We start from the raw sequence: 10,260 nt of genomic DNA on the forward strand, positions 1-10,260 counted from the left end.
GCATGCTTAGTGAATGAGACCCAATGAGGAAACAATACAAAAAAACTATTTATATAAATTCGTGTGAGTGTCAAGAAAAAGACATTTGTGCTCAAGGCAAGAAAAAAAAACAATTTTGTGCCATGGACACGAATAAATTAATCAAAATTTGTGTGACTATAACACGACTTTCCATGAGATCAGTCTGCTCTTGAATGAATAATTTCTTCCTTTTAATACACCTTTTATCACAAAGAACTTTTCTTTCAACGTAAAGGTTGACGCAATTTTAGTACCTTTATTTTAAGCATGTATAATTAATATGCATACTAAGTGTATAACTAAATAAGCCATTTACACAGTATAAACACTGTGATGCATCCTGACCGGTCCAATACATCAACACACTGGTTCAACCAATGGCGAGAGTTTGAAAATGATACACTTTACCTATATAGCAAACTATCAAAGGAAGGATAATATCTGGAGATAAAACATTTCTGATAAACAAGCAGTAAATATCAAGTGCACCGTATATTTTTAAACCTCTCTCTCACGTCAACAACTCTCCAGCTTCACTCCGCCCGCTACCCCAATTAAACAGTTCTGGCTGTGTGAGTGACTGGCGGCTACAGCGAAGACAGGTCTGGCTCAGTTAAAGCCACAGTCGGCTAGTCTACCGTCACCCAGGACCTCCACTTCTCTATTCCCAGCCCCTAATCAGTGAGTGAGTGTAATAGCAGGCCGGGTTAGGTGTCACCATGTTAGAGGCGTTAATGGAAGAGCTCCATCTACTCAGCCGGGGGACGGCATTACTGCGGGCTGTCACAGTCGGCTGAGGATTGGGACAGTATTACTGCTGGCTTTCATACAACGTTGGTCACTAAACTAATGGGAGCCCCGGCAGTGGAGACAGAGCTGGGAGAGATGGAGATGAGATGGAGAGGCGTGGGGGTGGAAGAGAGGAAATGAGAAGGGGGAGTGGTAACAGAGAAGGAGATGGAAAGGAGGAGAGGGCACCTTTTCCTAATTTGCAGGGTCTAATGTATAGGCGAGTGAGAAAGCTCCCGATGCTGAAAGATTCAATCTGATGTGATTTAAGAGGGTGAATGAATAACTTTCAGCTGAACCATGTTTGCGAGAGCCTAATAATAAATGTTAGGCTCGGGACGAGGGACATTTCACAGCGTCACAACACACAATTCCACAGCATCAGACTCTCGGAACCACCGAAAGATATCTCTATGCGGGAAGCCGATATGCCAATTCATTTCGTGTCCGAGGATTTGACAAGCTACACTGAGTCTGAACAGCGCCTGAACGCTCCGCCGCCGCCGCCGGTCTCTCTCTCCTCTTCCACCCTGACTCCTCAATCTTCTTTTCTCCAGAGATCCTTAAGCCATTCCCCAACAAATCGAAAAGTCAAGCCAACAACAAAGAATGTAATATCGGGTAAAAAGCTAATACCGTTTTAAGTGTCGGGAATGAAATGAAAGCCTATATATGCAGCTTCGGTGGGACAGATAACACTTTAAGAATGGGTGACATCAAGTGAAAAAGACCCCGGGGTGGGGGTGGGGGATCAGTGGTTTAGGCTCAGAGTTGAAGAACTGACACTGTCTCTAATACAAGTGTTTAAATATTTGATGCACTGGGATAAAGAGGGCTCCCCTTTGAATGAAATTGAGTGTCTGGTGGAGAATCTATTACCAAGAGTCTAATGCAATTTGACAGTGGCAAAGCAGCTTGGGTGTTATTCATCAATGGCTCTCCGATCTTCTTTCATTACTTCTCTTAAATGTTTCTATGTCGTGCTTGACTTACCTCTGATTACAGCCTCTTTCAATGAAGGAAGAGTGTGAGAAAAGGGGAAGAGATGGAGAAAGGCATCCAGCTTGGCTCACCTAGCGCTTGTGGGAGTGTGTAAACTGATTCAATCTACCTATGAGTGAGTGAAAGACAGACATTTATAGGAGTATTATATTTTGGTGTGCAACAAAACGTCTTTTTAGTAAAGTGTTGAGTGTCTCATCCTTTTTTAATGTAGGAAAAAATCAATTGAAGAAATCAATGTTCAAATTTTTAAAGGGCAAAATTTTATTATGGCAAGAACAATTCTTATTGTTTTGTTTTTACAACTGTTTAACCTATGTTTTGAATTTTGCACTTCATTATTGTGGTTTAAATAGGGCTGTCAAAAGATTAATCGCATACAAAATAAAAGTTTGTGTCTGCATGTGTGCGTGTGTGCGTCCGTGTGTGCGGCCGGGTAATTATCACGTTGGGGGGACCAATTGTCCCCACAAAGATAGGAATACCAGTATTTTTGTGACCTTGTGGGGACATTTTGATGTCCCCATGAGGAAACAAGCTAATAAATCAAACAGAATGATGTTTCTTGAAAATCTAAGGTATCAGACAGTTTCCTGTGATGGTTGGGGTTAGGGAATGGGGCAGGTAAGGGGAATAGAATATACAGTTTGTACAGAATAAAATGCATTACGTCTATGGAATGTCCCCAAAAAACATGGAAACCAGAACGTGCGTGCGTGTGTGTGTGTGTGTGTGTGTGTGTGTGTGTGTGTGTGTGTGTGTATATAAATACACATATATGTATGAATTTAAGAAAGATGTTATTTAGGTATATATTTTTTATTTATTTTTATAATATAAAATATATCAAAATATATATAAATATACATGTAAATGTTTCTTAAATACAAACATTAACGTATGTGTATTTATATATAAAATAATTACACTTAGTGCACAAACATAAATTATGCAAAAAACTTTTATTTTGTATGCGATTAATCACGATTAATCTTTTGACAGCCCTAGTTTTAACTGCTTTAAATTCCACTGTTTTGTGGGAGGGACACTGCATGTTTTGACAGAAAACTTCATAAAACAACTTAAAAAAAGCTAAACATGTCACAAATCTTTGGAAAGCTGAAATTCTTGTGATTCGAATGATGTAAACCGTTTTAAGATACAATTAACACAGCAGGTACAATTTGTGTCCTTTTTAGACATTTTTTTAAGCCCTTTTCAGGAATTTTAAGGGGTTAATGTACTTTTCTCCATTGATTTTTTTTCAGTCCAGTTTAAAGACCATAAAATCATACATATGCAAATAATACTGAGTAACATCAGATATCAAAAAATGTATCTCTTAACCTTCTGATGTCCACAGATGATCTGAACTGGTTGGGCAAACACTATGTCACCATATGTGTAATAATTGCCTGTTAAAAACATGTAATATACTGTAGCGTCACACTGTATGTTACATATTTCTCAGTCGAAACCTGAACAATAAATGGACTTTCAATAGATATGTTTTCTACATTTTCAAAATTAAGAATGATTACAGGTTCCTTTGTCTAGATATTATTTAATTGTGTGAAAAGAAAATTGTGTCCCGGACAATCATATCATGTAAATAAAGAATTCTGAATAATAATTGTTTCAGGATTGAAATTCCAGTTGGCTAAACAAATCCTTGAGTTGATTAGATAATATATTTTGTAAGACTTCACGTTTTACATATTTATCCAATTATGACACATTGTGTGAGAAAGCATGTCCTGTTCATTATTAAAATATCCCTAAGGGCCTTTCATTGAACATCACGCTGTATTCCCGCACATTAATCCTATAGTCATATCATTAATACCTTAAGAATGAAACATTTCAACAGCAGAAGACAAAAGCCATTTGTGACCATGCCTGTGAAATCCCAGCTTAAATCTATTTTTACATTTTTACATAAATTAATCAATTTGCATAATATAAAGAACATTGTGTGAAAATATAAATTTGATATCTTTAATATTGGCTTTAGTTAGGCTATGACAAAGATTGAAATCAATGCAAAACTGATATTAAACTTTAATGCTCCTAATCTCATCCTTACTGTACATTTTAGCCAGACATGGTCCTATTTGATCTATTTAGAAACACTTTATGATTTCTTACATTCCTAATCCTTAAGCGTCCTCACCAGTTTGAATATTATGACTCTGGTGTTGTGAGTTGTTGTTGTGCGCTTGTGATTTTTCTCCATGAGCCAGACGCACCTGCTGTCCTAGAGGGAGGGAGTGCAGTCAACCAGTCAACACAGGTGTGCATAAAAAGACAACAGCATCCTCCCGGACTGACACTGATGTATGGCTTGTTAACACTGCTGCTCTCTTGTATCCTGCCAGATAACCATTATGGCAGGCTTCACCCGGCCCTGGCACGTGAGCTGCCTTTTCTTCAGCAGATCAATAGTTAATGGCACTTTGTTCTGCAAACCAGAAAAAACAATTAAAAACCATTGACCATATGCCACCATGATCATTCATTAATATGCATGTATAGGTGTTTGTGTGTGTATAAACTGTATATATACCTTTTCCTTGAAGATTGCCAAAAGACTGCTTGTTTACTGTATTGTTCATTGTACCGTATGTGCACACAAATATCAACTACATATCCCTGTGCACACACTTTCAAAAGATCATAACTTTATAGATGGTATCTAGTCATGCAGTTTACAAAGCACAGGCACAGCAACCTCCAGGTAAATTGCATCTGGCCACCACCATCTTAATACATTTGCCTCTGATCACTCTCTCTCGGAGCAATGAGAGATTTAAAGGCCTTTGAATTGCAGTGTGTCCCATCTCAGCTTTGATTTCCTGCCTGGTGTCGCATCTGTTTTTACTGACAACAATGTTACAGGCTGGAATTGGCAGGCAATCAGCCAAACAGGGCACTGGCAGCCAACAGCATTACAGAAGACAGGAAGATCAGATGGGTCACGCAAGGAGAATGCGATCTTAAACATGCATGAAATCGACGAACGTGGAAGATTTGAACTGTATGAAAACAGACAAGGCGAATTATCCAGTTCATTTAATCATGCACAAAACAATGCCATGTGTATTATGTGTCTTGTCCAAATAGCTCGGGTGGCAGTCCCATCTGATGCATGTTAGCATGATAATTTCATATATAGCAAGCGGCGTAATGCACCACTGCCATTTTTAAATCTCTTCTGTCTCTTTGTGCCATCTGCGATGCTTCTATGCTACATTGGTGTATGAGCGTAGTTTGCTGTTCTTTTGCAGGCTTGTGTAAAATGTCAAGTGGGAGCACGCACCACCTAAGGGGAAGCTATTCCTCCGTAATTACTGCAATACTGAGGACATCTGCATGTTAGCACATACAAGCTGCTGTGGCACATTACTTCATTTTAATGATGAGGCCTGTGGTCTTTGCCAATGCCTTGCAAGGGCAATCTCATGCCACGTCACCATGAATTAGTGGAAGCAAACTCTGACCCCTAGGGCAATGTCATACAGTGGGGTGGGTTTTTGGGGAACAAAATTGCTAGGAAGCTTGTGGTGTATGCCAGACATGGTATTTGAAGTTTTGAGTTTTGAAGCACCAACACGAGAAGTGTAGATGTATCTTTAAAATTCCTGAGGAGAATGTTGTTAATGTTATTATCAAAATATCTTCTTTTGTGTTCAACCGAATACAAAAACTGGGTCAAAAAGGGACGAACCCAGCCTTAAATTATTTAAATAAAACCAGAACAATTTTAACAACACATTATTTTAGGTTGGAACAACCCAGAATAGGTTCAATTATAACCCAACAAGTCATCGACAGGGCTTGTCTCTTTTTGACCCAATGTGTTGAAAATAACCCCGCATTTTTTAGAGCGTATGTATATTTTATGTATGAAAATAAATTATTCCTCTTTTCTGCCCTGAGGATATAATGCCATTCATGATAGGCACCAAGAATCCCAGAACAGAGAGGACCAGCGTGACTAGTGTTATCTGGTGGCCAAAATAGGGGACGGCTGAGGGGGAAGGTTGTGAAAGGTAGAGAGGCATCACTTTCCCTCCATTTAATTGGCAAGGGAAATGAGTGGGTATGTGGTTAGCATGAATCCAGTCAGCCAGTCACATAGTCTATTACTGGCACACTGGCATCCGAACTGGCGCTTACTGTCGTGATGGAGGTGTCAGGTCAGTGCCAAGCATCGTAACCCCTCTGGCTCTTGCGCCTTCTTACGGCTCTCTGCTGTCCAGGTGACGGTGATTGTCTACCGGATTCTCGCGGTGGGCCGACGCGCCTGTCACTAACTGGTCACAAAGCATTTACCTAGTGACAGAATTCCAATTAGACTGTGATGGAGGTGACACCAAAGAAAGAAGGACGGAGGTGAGATGCAAAGACACAGGGAAAGATACAGAGAGTGAGCGAATGTTTACTCACTAAAAATGAATACAAATGTAAAAAATATAAGCTCTCTCCGATAAACCGTCAATGGACTTAAGCATAATATTAAGAGCTGTATTGCAATAATCCCAGGTCCCTCAAAACCACTGTTTAAAGAGCAACTAAATAATCTTTTAAAATTAAAGGATGGAGTGGACACAATCCTAAGTATGTTCCTCCGTTTCTAAAAGCCATCCAGTGGCATATCATGTTGTTCCTCACCTCTGGAATGTTAAGCCATATATTAATGTCTCAAAAGCAGTGTCAGAGGTGAGCAGATCTCTGTATTTCGGAGGATCATGCTTATATCTGGGGACACATTTCTAATTATAATAGACAGGATGTCACCGCCTCACACAAAGACTGTGAGTCATTGTGGCAGATCAAAATTGATATAACCATTAGCACGGCTGTATTCTGTGGACGCATTTTTGGGTGATCTATTACTTTAAACAAATCACTAGGCTTGTACCAATATGTGCAATGTGCCATTAATGATATTTGTGTCAGTAACAAAAACGGTTTGGCAAGATGAGAAGTTGAATCTATCCTGAGGCGAGTGAACCCACACAAAGCCCCTGGCCCTGACAGGCTCAGAGGCAGAGTGCTTAAAGATTGCTCCACCCAGTTAAGTGGGGTTTTCACCAAGCTCTTTCAGGGCCTCTTGGATTCAAGCTGTGTTCCTCACCAGTGGAAAGAGTCAACTGTCATCCCGATTCCTAAAAAGACATATGCCAAAGACCCCAAGGATTTTAGGCCAGTTGCCCTGACATCGCTGCTATGTAAATGTATGGAACGAGTGGTAGGACACCACCTTTCTGGCTATGTGTCAGGAAGACTAAACCCACTCCAGTTCGCTTATAAAGCTAAACGTGGAGTGGAGGATGCAACTTTAACTCTCCTGGACACTGTAACCAAACAGCTGGACTCATCACATACCCATACAAGGATTTTATTCATGGACTTTTCATCTGCTTTTAATACTGTACATATATATACACTTTTGCACCACCTAGATGAGCTTCAGGTCCACCCAACACTGCTGAGGAAACTCAGAGATTTTAATGTGAGTAAGGACATTTTAATTAGGGTTTATCAATCACTCATTGAATCCTTACTAACTTTTAATATTTCAGCCTGGTATAATGTCCTTACCGTTAAGTATAAAACAAAACTGGCACGTATAATAAACCAAGCCAGCAAGATAATAGGCTTCCCTTAACCCCCCTTAACAGAACTTCACAGACGGTCAGTGTTGAGGATAGCCACTACAATCACACAGGACCCAACACATCCACTTAATCAATCATTTCAGCTACTACCATCAGGTCGACGTTATAGGGTCCCACTTGCAAGGAAAAATGTATACAAAAAATCTTTTATTCCTACGGCCATTACTATATTAAATGATTATTTATAGATCAAAACATATTTTTTGTATTTTGCACATGTATGTTGTAGAGTGAAATTGTTTACTGTCTATTTGTCTTTGTATATGTTTTTTACTGTTTTAATGTTATTTGAGCCTGTCTTGTCAAAGACAAATTTCTGTCACTTGTGACAGACAATAAAGTTTTCCTCCCTTCCTCCTCCCATATATAAAAAACAGGTATGTTTCAATGCACATTTGCACCATTTTTATGAAAGTTAGACTGAATGGACCTGAAAATGTCAAATGGTGTAACCGCCAATTGTGCCAAAGAAGGAGAAATATTAAATATATATCATTCACTAGATGGCATATAACCGTAATTATAAAAAATTTAAAAAATTAATATCACAATAAAAAAAACAGATTATATTAGTTATTTCTAAATGTAAATTGTTTTGCTTTTTTGTAATATTTGTCCAGACATATGCTGAAAACAGCTCTGTTTTCTAAATAATCTTTCACAAATGATTACACTAGATAATTATATTTTATTCCACATTTTTTTATGAATATATTTACATTTTAATTTAAAAAAACTAGTTACGCCAATTGACACAAACCGGTTACACCACATTGACATTTTTGCAATTATCCCCTAAATATTCTTTCAAAATGAAGTTAAACCAGAAATTTTAGACTTGGACCTCAAAAAAGAAAAGTATGCAAGTAATCTGCAAATTTATTCTGAAATTTTAACCCTTTTACATTTAATTAATACGGTGGCCCATTGAGGCAAGTACCGCAACATTTAAAAAGCAAATGTAAGCTCACAACAAAATGAAATAAAGCTACAACAAAACGAAATAAAGCCACAACAAAACGAAATAAAGCCACAACAAAATGAAATAAAGCCACAACACAACGAAATAAAGCCACAACACAACCCCAGCTAACAGAAAAAAGTTCTAAGAACGTTCCCTGAAAGTTTTTAACGTTCCCAAAAACGTTCTGCCAACGTTAAAAGTGTCCAGTTTTCTTGACGTTCTAAGAACGTTTTTGTGTTGTCTCAACGTTAGAGGAATGTTACATTTTACCATTTTTAAACGTTATGACAATGTCATGTTTTAATGTTCACAGTCACACAATGTTTAAAACAACAACTGTTTATTATATTGACTTCTTTGATTGTTATGTAAATGATAGAGAAACATTGCATTTTATTATATTTATTTTTTATATTTATATTATTTTATTATATTTATTATATATTATATATCTATTATATGTAAGTTTAGATGTTGATGTTTTGTTTCATTTTAAGTCACCATTATTGTGATTAGTGTTCGTTTTAGTTGGGCTCTTGAGCCTTGTCGTTTGATTGCTAGTTTTTTCCCTGGTTGTGTTAACTTTTTGTTAATACACCACATTTGTTATGAACATGTTAAGTTAGTAGTGTAATTCTGTGGTGTGGTGGTTGGTACATAATGGTAAAAAATCATTCCTAATTAATTTACTAATCAAAAGTTTATTTTCTGTCAATAATGTAAATGAGATCCAGCACTTTCAGAGCAGTTTGTCATTAAGGAGTTTAAGAAACTTTGGACAAAAAATATCTGCTGTATAATTGGGACGCACAAACATCAAGAATCAGACTATGAATCTAAAACTCTTTAATGACAAACTGCTGTGAAAGTGCTGGATCTCATTTACATTATTGACAGAAAATAAACTTTTGATTAGTAAATTAATTAGGAATGATTTTTACCATTATGTACCAACCACCACTGGTGACTTAAAATGAAACAAAACATCAACATCTAAACTTACATATAATAGATATATAATATATAATAAATATATAATATATAATAAATATAATAAAATAATATAAATATAAAAAATAAATATAATAAAATGCAATGTTTCTCTATCATTTACATAACAATCAAAGAAGTCAATATAATAAACAGTTGTTGTTTTAAACATTGTGTGACTGTGAACATTAAAACATGACATTGTCATAACGTTTAAAAATGGTAAAATGTAACATTCCTCTAACGTTGAGACAACACAAAAACGTTCTTAGAACATCAAGAAAACTGGACACTTTTAACGTTGGCAGAACGTTTTTGGGAACGTTAAAAACTTTCAGGGAACGTTCTTTGAACTTTTTTCTGTTAGCTGGGACGAAATAAAGCCACAACACAACGAAATAAAGCCACAACACATTGAAATAAACGACAACACAACGAAATAAACGACAACACAACGGAAACAAGCCACAACGGAAATGCTCCCGACCACTAGGTGGGCGCTCAATCTCCCCCCAGTGACTGGTCCCAGTATAGGTCATAAACCCCACCTCCCCCATGTTATTCAATGGGACTTGAGACCAAATAAACAATTTAATTACACTTTAATTATCTGATTGACAGCTGTTATATGCGCATTCTGCAAGACCAAGGGCGGGCCTTGATTTTGCGGCTTTACTTTCCTGCTCACTACTGCGCATGACTGGTCCAGAAATCGCTACTGCGCAGACTCAAGACCCAAGAATTCAGCTCTGTATCAGGACACTGGCGGCTTCACTTTTCACCACTGGAAGAAAGCGAACGGGCGTTGTC

This window comes from Paramisgurnus dabryanus, chromosome 11, assembly GCF_030506205.2.
Source record: "Paramisgurnus dabryanus chromosome 11, PD_genome_1.1, whole genome shotgun sequence".
Classification (NCBI taxonomy): Eukaryota; Metazoa; Chordata; class Actinopteri; order Cypriniformes; family Cobitidae; genus Paramisgurnus; species Paramisgurnus dabryanus.